Genomic DNA, 11,680 nt, shown 5'->3' with positions numbered 1-11,680 from the left:
TTAGCTATGACCTTGTACCATGCTACATACTGTACTTCCTATTCAAGGCAAATGAATGAAAGAGAACAGCTTCTAAATGAAATTAAGTAAGGTCCGCATAGGCTTTCCTAGCAATTTCTGATCAAAGGAAAATCGTTCGATCGATGGGTTAAAATCCTTCAAAACGTTCGATTCGAGGGATTTAATCGTTCGATCTAACGATTTATCCCTTCGATCGTTCGAACGAACGAATTGCGGTAAATCCTTCTACTTCGATATTCGAAGTCGAAGGATTTAACTTCGATGGTCAAATATCGAGGGTTAATTAACCCTCGATATTCGACCCATAGTAAATGTGCCCCTATGTGTACTGTATATTGTGAGTGGGTCCCTAAGCTCAGTAAGTGACAGCAGCACAGAGCATGTGACTCAGTGAATCAGCAGAAAAGAAGATGGGGAGCTACTGGGGCATCTTTGGAGACACAGATCTTTACTGCTAAAGGGCTGTGGTTGCCTTGGGCTGATACAGAAGCAAAAAACATCATGTACAACATTTCTAGCTACTTCTTTAGTTACTTCTCCTTTAATGGTCATGCAATAGTAATGGTGTAAAGACCATGAGAAAGAAGCAAGATCTCAACAATTGCTAAAAAGTTGTCAGACATACTTGTCATGCTGCTAGAGCACACACTTCTACTGGAGTGAAGTTCATAACAATTGACATTTCCAAGCAATTACTAATAAGTATGAAAATAGTTAAAGAAAAGGGTAAACAAAGCAATTTCAGGAGTTTTGACAGTACAGTTTGTATCCTCGCTAGAAACACAGCTTTGAAACATATAGGGGCCGATTCATTAACTTCGAGTGAAGGATTCGAAGGTAAAAAGCTTCGAATTTCGAAGTTTTTTTGGGCTACTTCGACCATCGAATGGGCTACTTCGACCTTCGACTACGACTATCGAAGGATTCGAAGTAAAAATCGTTTGACCATTCGATAGTCGAAGTACTGTCTCTTTAAAAAAAGAAATCGACCCCCTAGTTCGGCAGCTAAAAGCTACCGAAGTCAATGTTAGCCTAAGGGGAAGGTCCCCATAGGCTTGGCTAACTTTTTTTGATCGAAGGATATTCCTTCGATCGTTGGATTTAAATCCTTCGAATCGTTCGATTAGAAGGATTTAATCGTTCGATCGAAGGAATAATCCTTCGATCGTAAGATCGTACTATCTGCGCTAAATCCTTCAACTTCGATATTCGAAGTCGAAGGATTTTAGTTCCTAGTCGAATATCGAGGGTTAATTAACCCTCGATATTCGACCCTTGATGAATCGGCCCCTTAAAATCGCTCTACTTCGCTTATTATTTATACCTCAGATACGCGACTTTTCTTGTTTAATATAAAACGCAATATATATATATATATATATAGAAATGAAGAGAAATCATCTCTCACTGTGCAATGTATCACAAGCAAATCAATCTGTGTTGCTCAAACTGAAATACAGTAACTTTGCAAAGCCCTCTGTTAAATTCTCATGTACTTCAGAAGAGTTTGCTGAAGGATATAAGGTAAAGAACTCAAGTTTAATGTTCAATTATTAATATAAACTGTTGCTAATACCTTTCCGCAATGAATGCCGATATGTGGAAGACAAAAACCCACCCACGGAGTTCAGACGACAATGTATTTCAAAACATACAGTTATTCAAGGTAATTATACCCTCTGTTTCCTGAGTTTTTGGCACATATTGAAAAATGCATGGCAAAACGTAGGGGCCGATTCACTATGGGTCGAATATCGAGGGTTAATTAACCCTCGATATTCGACTAGGAATTAAAATCCTTCGACTTCAAATATCGAAGTCAAAGGATTTAGCGCAGATAGTTCGATCGAACGATCAAAGGATAATTCCTTCGATCGAACGATAAAATCCTTCGAATCGAACGATTCGAAGGATTTTAATCCAACGATCGAAGGAATATCCTTCGATCAAAAAAAGTTAGCCAAGCCTATGGGGACCTTCCCCATAGGCTAACATTGAGTTCGGTAGCTTTTAGATGGCGAACTAGGGGGTCGAAGTTTTTTTTAAAGAGACAGTACTTCGACTATCGAATGGTCGAATGGTCAAACGATTTTTACTTCGAATAGTTCGATTCGAAGTCGTAGTCGAAGGTCGAAGTAGCCCATTCGATGGTTGAAGTAGCCCAAAAAAAACTTTGAAATTCAAAGTTTTTTACCTTCAAATCCTTCACTCGAAGTTAGTGAATCGGCCCCCTAGATAATTTGATTACTGAATATCGATAATGAATTATGAACAGATATATAGTACATATATAAGACTCCTGAGACTTGTCTCCACACTGACAATCTACATCTGCAGTGTTCAGGAGTAGTTTTAGGGTAAAGAGGAGTGAGCATTTGCCTTAGGCTCCTGATTCAAAGGGCCCTTGGGAAAGAAATAATAATGAAAATATCCAAAAGACAAAAGAATTTTGAGATCCACTGGAGGTCTCTCAGCTATTAAACACAATTCAAAAGACCTCTGACCTTTCCAGAATTACAGGTACCATTTCCAGTCGTGAATAGGAATGGGCGAATTAATTTGCCAGGCCCGAATTCGCAGTGAATTTCAGTGTTTTGCCAGCAGCCAAAAAATCCACTGCTTCCAAAAAAACTGGCGCGACAAAGTAGCCGCGCATAAAAATTACCGCGCATCAAAATTATTCAGACACCCAAATGACTTTAATGCATTTAGACAAAATAGGCACGCGTATAAAAATTGTTGCGGCTGTCAAAATTGACGCACGCCAAAAGAATTTTGGTGCCTATTGACTTCAATGCATTTTGCCAATTTTTTCGTTGTTCACGAATTTCGTGGTAAATTCACTGATTTTTCGGCGAATCGAAACTGGACAAATCCGCCCATCACTAGTCGTGAACTTACATCCGTTGAAATGTATGCAAATGAAAAGCTACATGAAAACAATTTGTACCAACTTGTCAGAACTGCACTGGGGATAATCCACTAAACACATTTTTGGTAAATGTAATTAAGGGAGCAATCTCTTAATCTCATAGGAGACACTCTGAATTGTATAATTACTCCAAAGAGAAGAGAGGGCTGAGAAAGTGGCCTTTCTATCAGTTCATGCATTTGTTCATCCAATTTGGTAAAATATTGATTCACAAGAACACTTTTTGTTGGATTAAATGCCAGTTTTCTTCAAATAAATTAATACAGTTGGCACTTTTAGCCACTTTAGCAACCTGTATAACAAAATAAGGTTTTTCATTTGAAAATAAAATAAGGTGATGTAATAAAAGGTACAGTAACGTTTCGGAGAAAAAGGAAACCATTTATTCAAAATGTGAATTATTTGATTAATAAGGTGTTTATGGGAAATGGCCTTTCTGTAATTCAGAGTTCTCTGGATAATGGGTTTCCAGATGATGGATCCCAAACCTGTATAGCAAAAAATGGAAGCTAATTTGCTTTGGAAATGGTTTCAAGTTCAGCTGTTCTCTCTCTCATATATACAGTATAGATATATATATATATAGATATATAGACACATACAAGAGTCCTCTGCACTCAACCCATTATCAGTATATTTAAGACAGAGGGTTGAGTGCAGAGACTCTTGTATTTGTCTATATGTATTTTGTGGTCACAGCCTCATTGCACCCCCTCCTAATGGTTTTAAAAAATAGTGGTGAGCACAACTTTCCCTTGTTTGTTATAGTTATACAGGAGCAGTGACCAGCTCCATGTTGTAGCTCCCACCCTTCCCAGCTATAGTCAGGTGATCCCACTGGTGTCTAATAAAAGGGCAGCCAAGTTTGGGAGTTTTACTTTGAAAGCAGCGAGTAAGTTGCAGGTAAAACGTAGTCCCTTTTGTAAAATGTATAATGAAGCCATAGAATTCTTAATGAATCAGATGAAATTGAGCAAAAGTTATGTTAATCCTGGTATCTACTTAAAACTCCCCCGTGTCTTATTCGAATTTGGAGTGCGCTATTAAAACGAAATTTGAATAAGACATGGGGGAGTTTTAAGTAGATACCAGGATTAACATACCTTTTCAGGACCCTGTCAGAAATAGAACAGGGCATGATAAATCATCCCCTAAATTACTCCCAGATGTACTTATTAAGAGATCTAAAACAATGTACCTTCACAATAAAGGACATTTATGAAGTGCATCTAAAGTGCAACTGCAGCCCATTAACAAATACATTCTATGTGAATAAACACACACCTGTCATTTCATGTGTTTTATGTAAATGTACTGTAAGTATCCACCTCCTCACTATGATTGAAACACATTTACTGAATGTAGCCACGTGTACATAACATTACATTATGGTTGGATGCAATTAAAGCGATTTGCATATTTATGCTTAAGTGCATTACAGAGGCAAAATATGCTCTTCTTTGTCATCCTTTATCTAGTCTTTCAAAGGACAAGAAAAATCGCAATGTTTTATATAATTAGAAATAAAATAAATATGATCCATAAATATACAGTAAAATGTATGTGTGTGTACATGTGCTTGATGCATGACCGTGTGTACACATCAATAACCCCAAAAAAACGAATTGTCAATCTGAAGATTGGCAGATAGAGCGATCTATTGAGTAAAATATCATATCAGCAGCCAACAAATAATGATAGGGCCTAAAGCTGGCCATAGACGCAAAGATAAAGACGTACGTAAAATTTTCGGGCGTGTGTGGATCGTTCTGATATTTTTCCTACAATGGCGATTGGTTGTTTAATTGGTCAGTTAGGGTCGAAAGTTTCTATCTGATAACGATAAGATCTCTACATGTACTGTAGTGACTGTCACTCCTATTTGTCAGATATAACTTTCATATGATTGCTGCTAGTGATGGGCGAATTTATTTTTCGGCGAATAATAATTTATTGTACAAAATTGGGGGGTTGTGGAAGCACTCATAAGGCTAAATCAAAGTATATTTAAGTATAATGGAAGTGCTACTTACAATGCACTTCCCTGGGCCCCTGTCTCATAAGTAATTCAATATAAATGCAAGTGCATGTGTTTACAAAAACAGGGGTTTTTTAGTTACAAAGTTATGATCATAAAGTTGAAAAGCCACCATACCACGTCAAGGTAAACCCCATATGGCGGTCCCTAACTTGTTTATTCTCAGGTCATAATATAAAAAGACAATTCTCTGCATAATAGCATTACCTGTATTCAGTGTTTGTGGAACATTGGTTTCACTCTGGAGCCTAGATCCTCCCCCGCCAGTTAAGGCTTTTAAGAGAGAGAGATTGCCCAAACCAACGCCCATATTTAAAAGCATAGGACCACCATTAGTATATAGGGGTGGGTATGGGGTGCTATTAAAAAACACATGAAGCTAAGCCACAGCTTCAGGCTAATACAATGTACAAAATTGGGGGGTTGTGGAAGCACTCATAAGGCTAAATCAAAGTATATTTAAGTATAATGGAAGTGCTACTTACAATCCACTTCCCTGGGCCCCTGAAAAAAGCCTTAACTGGCGGGGGAGGATCTAGGCTCCAGAGTGAAACCAATGTTCCACAAACACTGAATACAGGTAATGCTATTATGCAGAGAATTGTCTTTTTATATTATGACCTGAGAATAAACAAGTTAGGAACCGCCATATGGGGTTTACCTTGACGTGGTATGGTGGCTTTTCAACTTTATGATCATAACTTTGTAACTAAAAAACCCCTGTTTTTGTAAACACATGCACTTGCATTTATATTGAATTACTTATGAGACAGGGGCCCAGGGAAGTGCATTGTAAGTAGCACTTCCATTATACTTAAATATACTTTGATTTAGCCTTAGGAGTGCTTCCACAACCCCCCAATAATAATTTATTACCTGGTTATAATATTATTATATATATTATATATATATATATATATATCTATATATATATATATATATATATATATATATATATATATATATATATATATATATATATATATATATATATATATATATATATATATTATAATATATTACCTGGTCAAAAATACAATATGTGCTTTAATTAGAGCTGAGGGAATTCCCACTCATATATTGCCAGTAGATCACAGAAGAAAGGAGAGACAAATGGTATTAAAATGATATTGTACAAATTGCATTATAAGTAAATTGTATAAATGTACAAATAAAAAGAGAATTAATATCTGTTTTACATTTGTTAAGTGCCTCCCTAAAAAACTGTTGAGTTGAAAATATCTGCCGTGGCAGCAATAAAATGATTTCTGGTGGTCACTTTTAATTAAAGCTTCAAATCAACAGTCTGAGCTGTGATATTGGACCAGGCTCTTTGTCACGTTACTTCAAATTCTTTTATTGAATTCCCACAGTTTGTCAAATGTTATTGTCATTAAATACTTTGAATATCTGGGATTACAGCTACCCAGAAATAAATCCTATAATGTAAATGATATAACAATGGTGAAATTCTGCTGAGCGTAAAGAGAGGCTTGTGTATGTAGAATTTTTCTTGTGTGTTATACAGTATATAGGTACGGACCTATTATCCAGAATGCTGTGGACCTGGGGTTTTCCGGATAACGGATCTTTCTGTTGTTTGAATCTGCATACCTCACATCTACTAGACATGATTAGGGTCAGATTTATCAACGGTCGAATTTCGAAGTGATGCGAATTTTTTTCCCATAACTTTGAAATTCAAATAAAAAAAGACCGAAATTTATAAAAAAAATCGACGTTTTTAACTTCGGGTGAATAGGCTGTATTCAAATCGTTTGAATCGAAGTTTTAGCACATTCGATCGAATTCGAATCAAAGGATTTGCCCCAAAAACCTCTGATTTTTCAAAGTCCACCAATTGACTCCAAATGCGTTCTAGGAGGTCCCCCGTAGGCGAAAACAGCAATTTGGCAGGTTTTTGATGGGGAATGGTCAAAGTCAAAGTTTTAAAGAGACAGTACATGAATAGTCAAATTTTTTTCAAATTCATATCAAATTTTTGCCTATTCGATAGTCGAAGTACACAAAAATAGCTTGAAATTCAAATTTTTTTTACTTTGAATTTTCACTTCGACCCTTGATAAATTTGCCCCTAAATAAACCCAATAGGCTGGTGTTGCTTCCAATAAGGATTAATTATATCTTAGGGGCAGATTTATCAAAGGTCAAGGTGAATTTTCAAATAAAAAAAATACGAATTCTGAGCTATTTTTTGTTTACTTCGACTAGGGAATATTCCAAATTCGATTTGAGTTTGAAAAAAATGTTAAAAATTGAATATTGAAATTTATTATGTACCGCCTCTTTAAAAATTAAACTTTGACCATTCACCATCTAAAACCTGCCGAATTGCTGTTTTAGCCTATGGGGGACCTCCTAGAACCTATTTGGAGTCAATTGGTGGACTTTGAAAAATCTAAGTTTTTCAATTCAAATCTAATTTGGACTATTCCCTAGTCGAAGTACACAAAAAATAGCTTGAAATTTGAAATTTTTTCATTCGAACATTCACCTCGACCTTTGATAAATCTGCCCCTAGGTGTTTAGTTGTGTTGCATTTACATTTGTGAAAAATGTCTTTACATTTTGTGTTGAACATAGCAAAACATCTGTGTATTTACTGCTGGGAATAGGATACAACATAGACATTCACCCCAAAGTTGAACTCCCCAAAAAGGAGAAGTGCTATACATTATATCCCATCATTTAAAGTAAGTAAGTCATTATTACTGACCTTGCATCCAAAGGGACTTGTCAATGCAATGTGTGTATGCAAGAAATGAGAAATATATCTGATATCCTTTAAAGCCCAGCAGAGTTAGTAGAGATCTCTCAGTTATTCCCCTTCTGTATTCAGGGATTAAAAAGACAGAACATTAGCTAATTATTTCTTTTCAACGAGTTTTCTCTTTTAATAAGCAAATGCTATACCCATGTGTCTTCTTAAAACCAGATAAGTATTCTGCAGATGTTGATAATTAAATTAGCATTTGGTAGGAGATTTAACTAAACCCAGATGCAGTGTGGCAAATCCCAAAAAACAGAAATAATCCTTGACAATCAGAAGGAATCGGGCAAATGTTTCTCTTGTCCTTGTACTTTTTTTCCATACCCTTATTTTGTCTCCTTGGGGCTCATTTATCATCAAATAAATTTGCACTTGGGCAGTTAGCCATGGAAACCATCTAAATATTTGTTTTCATTGTTTTACCTTCCTCTGGATGATCCCTGATTGGTTGTTATCAGGGTTGGGGGAATTTTATCGCCTTGTTTCGCCGCAGAAATGATGCCCATAGACTTGTATGGCGACGCGCGTCCAAAAAAAATGATGCACGGCAAAAATTTGAGGCCCATAGATTTTAATGGGCATTGACAACTGCAAATTTTTGCCGAAATGGGTCAAATTCGTCCAAGACTAGTTGTTATGGGTTATTGCTCGGGTGCAATTTTTCTAGTGTAGATAAATAAGCCCCAGTGTTTGGCCCCATCACCGTGGACCATTTAAAAATATCAAATTGCATAGTGGCTATAGTGGGTACTCCATTTCCCATATGTAAGAAAATGAAGTTAGGGTGCAACGGTGCAGCAACCTATAGTATCCAATACAGGTAACCGTTAGCAGTGATGTGCGAGCGGCCCAATACCAGTGGTTGGGCAGGTACGGGTTGACTCCTACACAACTTCTGTGGGTCTTGAGTGAGTTTGGGTTGACCTCTTCCTTCCGTGACCTTCCTGTGATGGCTTCCTGTTCTTGCTGCATCTATTTATAAGTGTGTTCTTGCCTCACCCCCCTTTCATGATGTCATAGAAGGACGTAGCAAGCAACACCTAAACATAGAAGTCCAGGCGGGTTAGGTAAGGGTGCGTATCAGGAGCGGCCAGTTAGGGTCTGGTATAGTTCAAATTTTTTTCAACCTGCACATCACTAGTAAATGCTACCTGCTTGTTGGTTGCTATGGGTTACTGCCCCTGGGCAAACTTACTGCCTTTTATTACATAACCTCATTTTATTTTCAAATGCACATTATGACGGTTTCATATGGTAGATTTGTTTGAAACCTTGAAATCTTGAGGACTTCTATTCCTTATCAGGTTGCTAAAGAGGCTAAAAGTGCCAACTGTATTACGTTATGTGAAGAAAGCTGGCATTTAATTCAACATAAAGTGCTCTTTTGTATAAATATTTTACCAATTTGGACGTTCAAATGGATGATTTAATAGAACTGACAGTAGTACCAGACAGTTAAATTTAAAAAAAACGACAGATTGGCATAGATTAGCTCTCCAAATATCTAGGTATTTACGGTCTCTTCAGTCTGTTCATTGTATTTAATACTGAGAAAATTGAAGCAACATCATTCTTGAAAGAAATGCCGTTTAAAGCACAAGAGCAATTTAACTATTGTAGGATTCGGCTGTAAAAATCCAAATTGTGAAAATAACTCGAAATGGATCATAATTGCATTATGTCCTTTGTTCAATAGATACAAGGAGCAAATAAAACTATTCTTCTGAGCTGGGAAAGGTTTAAACTGCTGCTTCCGGCTCAGCTCTGCAATTTCACTTCTCATAATAGGTGATTTCATTGGCCTGAAGTAGTGTCCAACAAAGACCTTCACTTTATGTATTATTTTAAGGGTCAATTTCTAAACCCAATAAATATAGTTTACGGCCTTCTCTAACTTCCCATACTTAAAGAAAACAAATCCTGCAGCCAATGCACAGTATTGCTATGGGAAGGACCATCTGACAAAGAAGATTTCAAGATGATGGCTTGGACAGGCAATGAGAAGTTCTGCATATGATTCCAGCCCTATGGTAAAGTTAAAGCAATAATATAATAATATTTCATATTACTTTGCAAAGTTCCAAAATTCTAAAAATGTTTACACTTGGCTCTGTTAGCAGCAGCATTCTCTAGAGATTAGTAAAAGGGCTCTGAGACTGACAATCATTTAGTGACTTTTTATGGACTGTGTTTTTTATTTCCCTACTTAAATGGGCTGACAGGCAAGTAACTCTAATTAGTGTCAATAAGGGCAGCCATTATGGGTTAACATAAGGTATAACAATATTGACCAGAAGAGCATTTTTTAATACTGCTTAAAAAGGTACAATGGGTTCAAAATGTCCTATTTGAAGAGGCACCAATAGGGCCACATGGGTTTCCTTGTGCAGTTAAGTACTTTCCACTTGCATTTCAAGCCTTCTCAGTTCTAAAGAACAAAAAGGGTTAGAGGGTAGGGATGTCGCGGACTGTTCGCCCGCGAACTAATTCGCGCGAACATCGACTATTCGCGTTCGGCGAATGTTCGCGAACGTCGCGCGACGTTCGCCAATTTGGGTTCGCCTTAGCTGGCGCTTATTTTTGCCCTCTCACCCCAGACCAGCAGATACATGGCAGCCAATCAGGAAGCTCTCCCTCCTGGACCACCCCCACACCCCCTGGACCACTCCCCTTCCATATATAAACTGAAGCCCTGCAGCGTTTTTTCATTCTGCCTGTGTGTGCTTGGAAGAGCTAGTGTAGGGAGAGAGCTGCTAGTGATTTGAGGGACAGTTGATAGTAACTTTGCTGGCTAGTAATCTACTTGATACTGCTCTGTATTGTAGGGACAGAACTCTGCAGGGATTTGAGGGACATTTTAGGTTAGGTAGCTTTGCTGGCTAGTAATCTACCTTCTACTGCAGTGCTCTGTATGTAGCTGCTGTGGGCAGCTGTCTGTCCTGCTGCTGATCTCTCATCTGCATCTGTTCTTCAAACAACTGCCACCTAGCTGTCTAAATATCAATAATAATACCGTCTCCAGAAACACCACCCGAGTGACGTTTTTCAAGCAGCAATAATATATTCCGTATCCAACGGCTGTAGTGTATACGTTGCCCTTGCAGGCATTATTTGCCCAGTCTTTAACCAAGTGCCACCTAGCTGTGTGAGCTTTTTCACATTCCGTGTCCAGAAACATCACCTGAGTGACGTAGTGTGATTTCTGCCCTTTACAGCACAAAACGCAGCGCTGTGTCAACAATGGATTTTTCAGATACATTTTTGCCCTTGATCCCCCTCTGGCATGCCACTGTCCAGGTCGTTGCACCCTTTAAACAACTTTAAAATAATTTTTCTGGCCAGAAATGTCTTTTCTAGCTTTTAAAATTCGCCTTCCCATTGAAGTCTATGGGGTTCGCGACGTTCGCGAACTATTCGCATGTTTTGTCGCAAGTTCGCGAATATGTTCGCGAACATTTTTTCCGCCGTTCGCTACATCCCTATTAGAGGGCACACACCAAACAAAATGAATGCCCAATGGGACTCCCCAAAAGAGTCACTAAAAACATAGTAGACATTTAAAAGAATTGAACATTTAGAGAAAAAATTAGTTTTTGTTCCAAACAAAAGATTTAGAATAATGGCCCATTCAGAAGAATTGAAGACGCCATACTCAGAGGAAAAATTAATCCATTTTTATTCCATACAAAAAAAGTTAATATATTGACCCAATTCAGAAGAATTGAAGACGGCACACTCAGAGGAAAAATGTTTCTGTTTTTATTCCATGTAAAAAGTCAAAATATTGGCCTGATTCTGAAGAACTGATGGCACACTCAGAGGAAAAACTAATGAGTTTTTATACCATACAAAAAGTTAAAATATTGGGCCATTCAGAAGAATTGAAGATGGCACACTC

Source organism: Xenopus laevis, chromosome 2S (assembly GCF_017654675.1).
Source record: "Xenopus laevis strain J_2021 chromosome 2S, Xenopus_laevis_v10.1, whole genome shotgun sequence".
In the NCBI taxonomy this organism is placed as follows: Eukaryota; Metazoa; Chordata; class Amphibia; order Anura; family Pipidae; genus Xenopus; species Xenopus laevis.
This window is presented reverse-complemented; position numbering follows the sequence as displayed.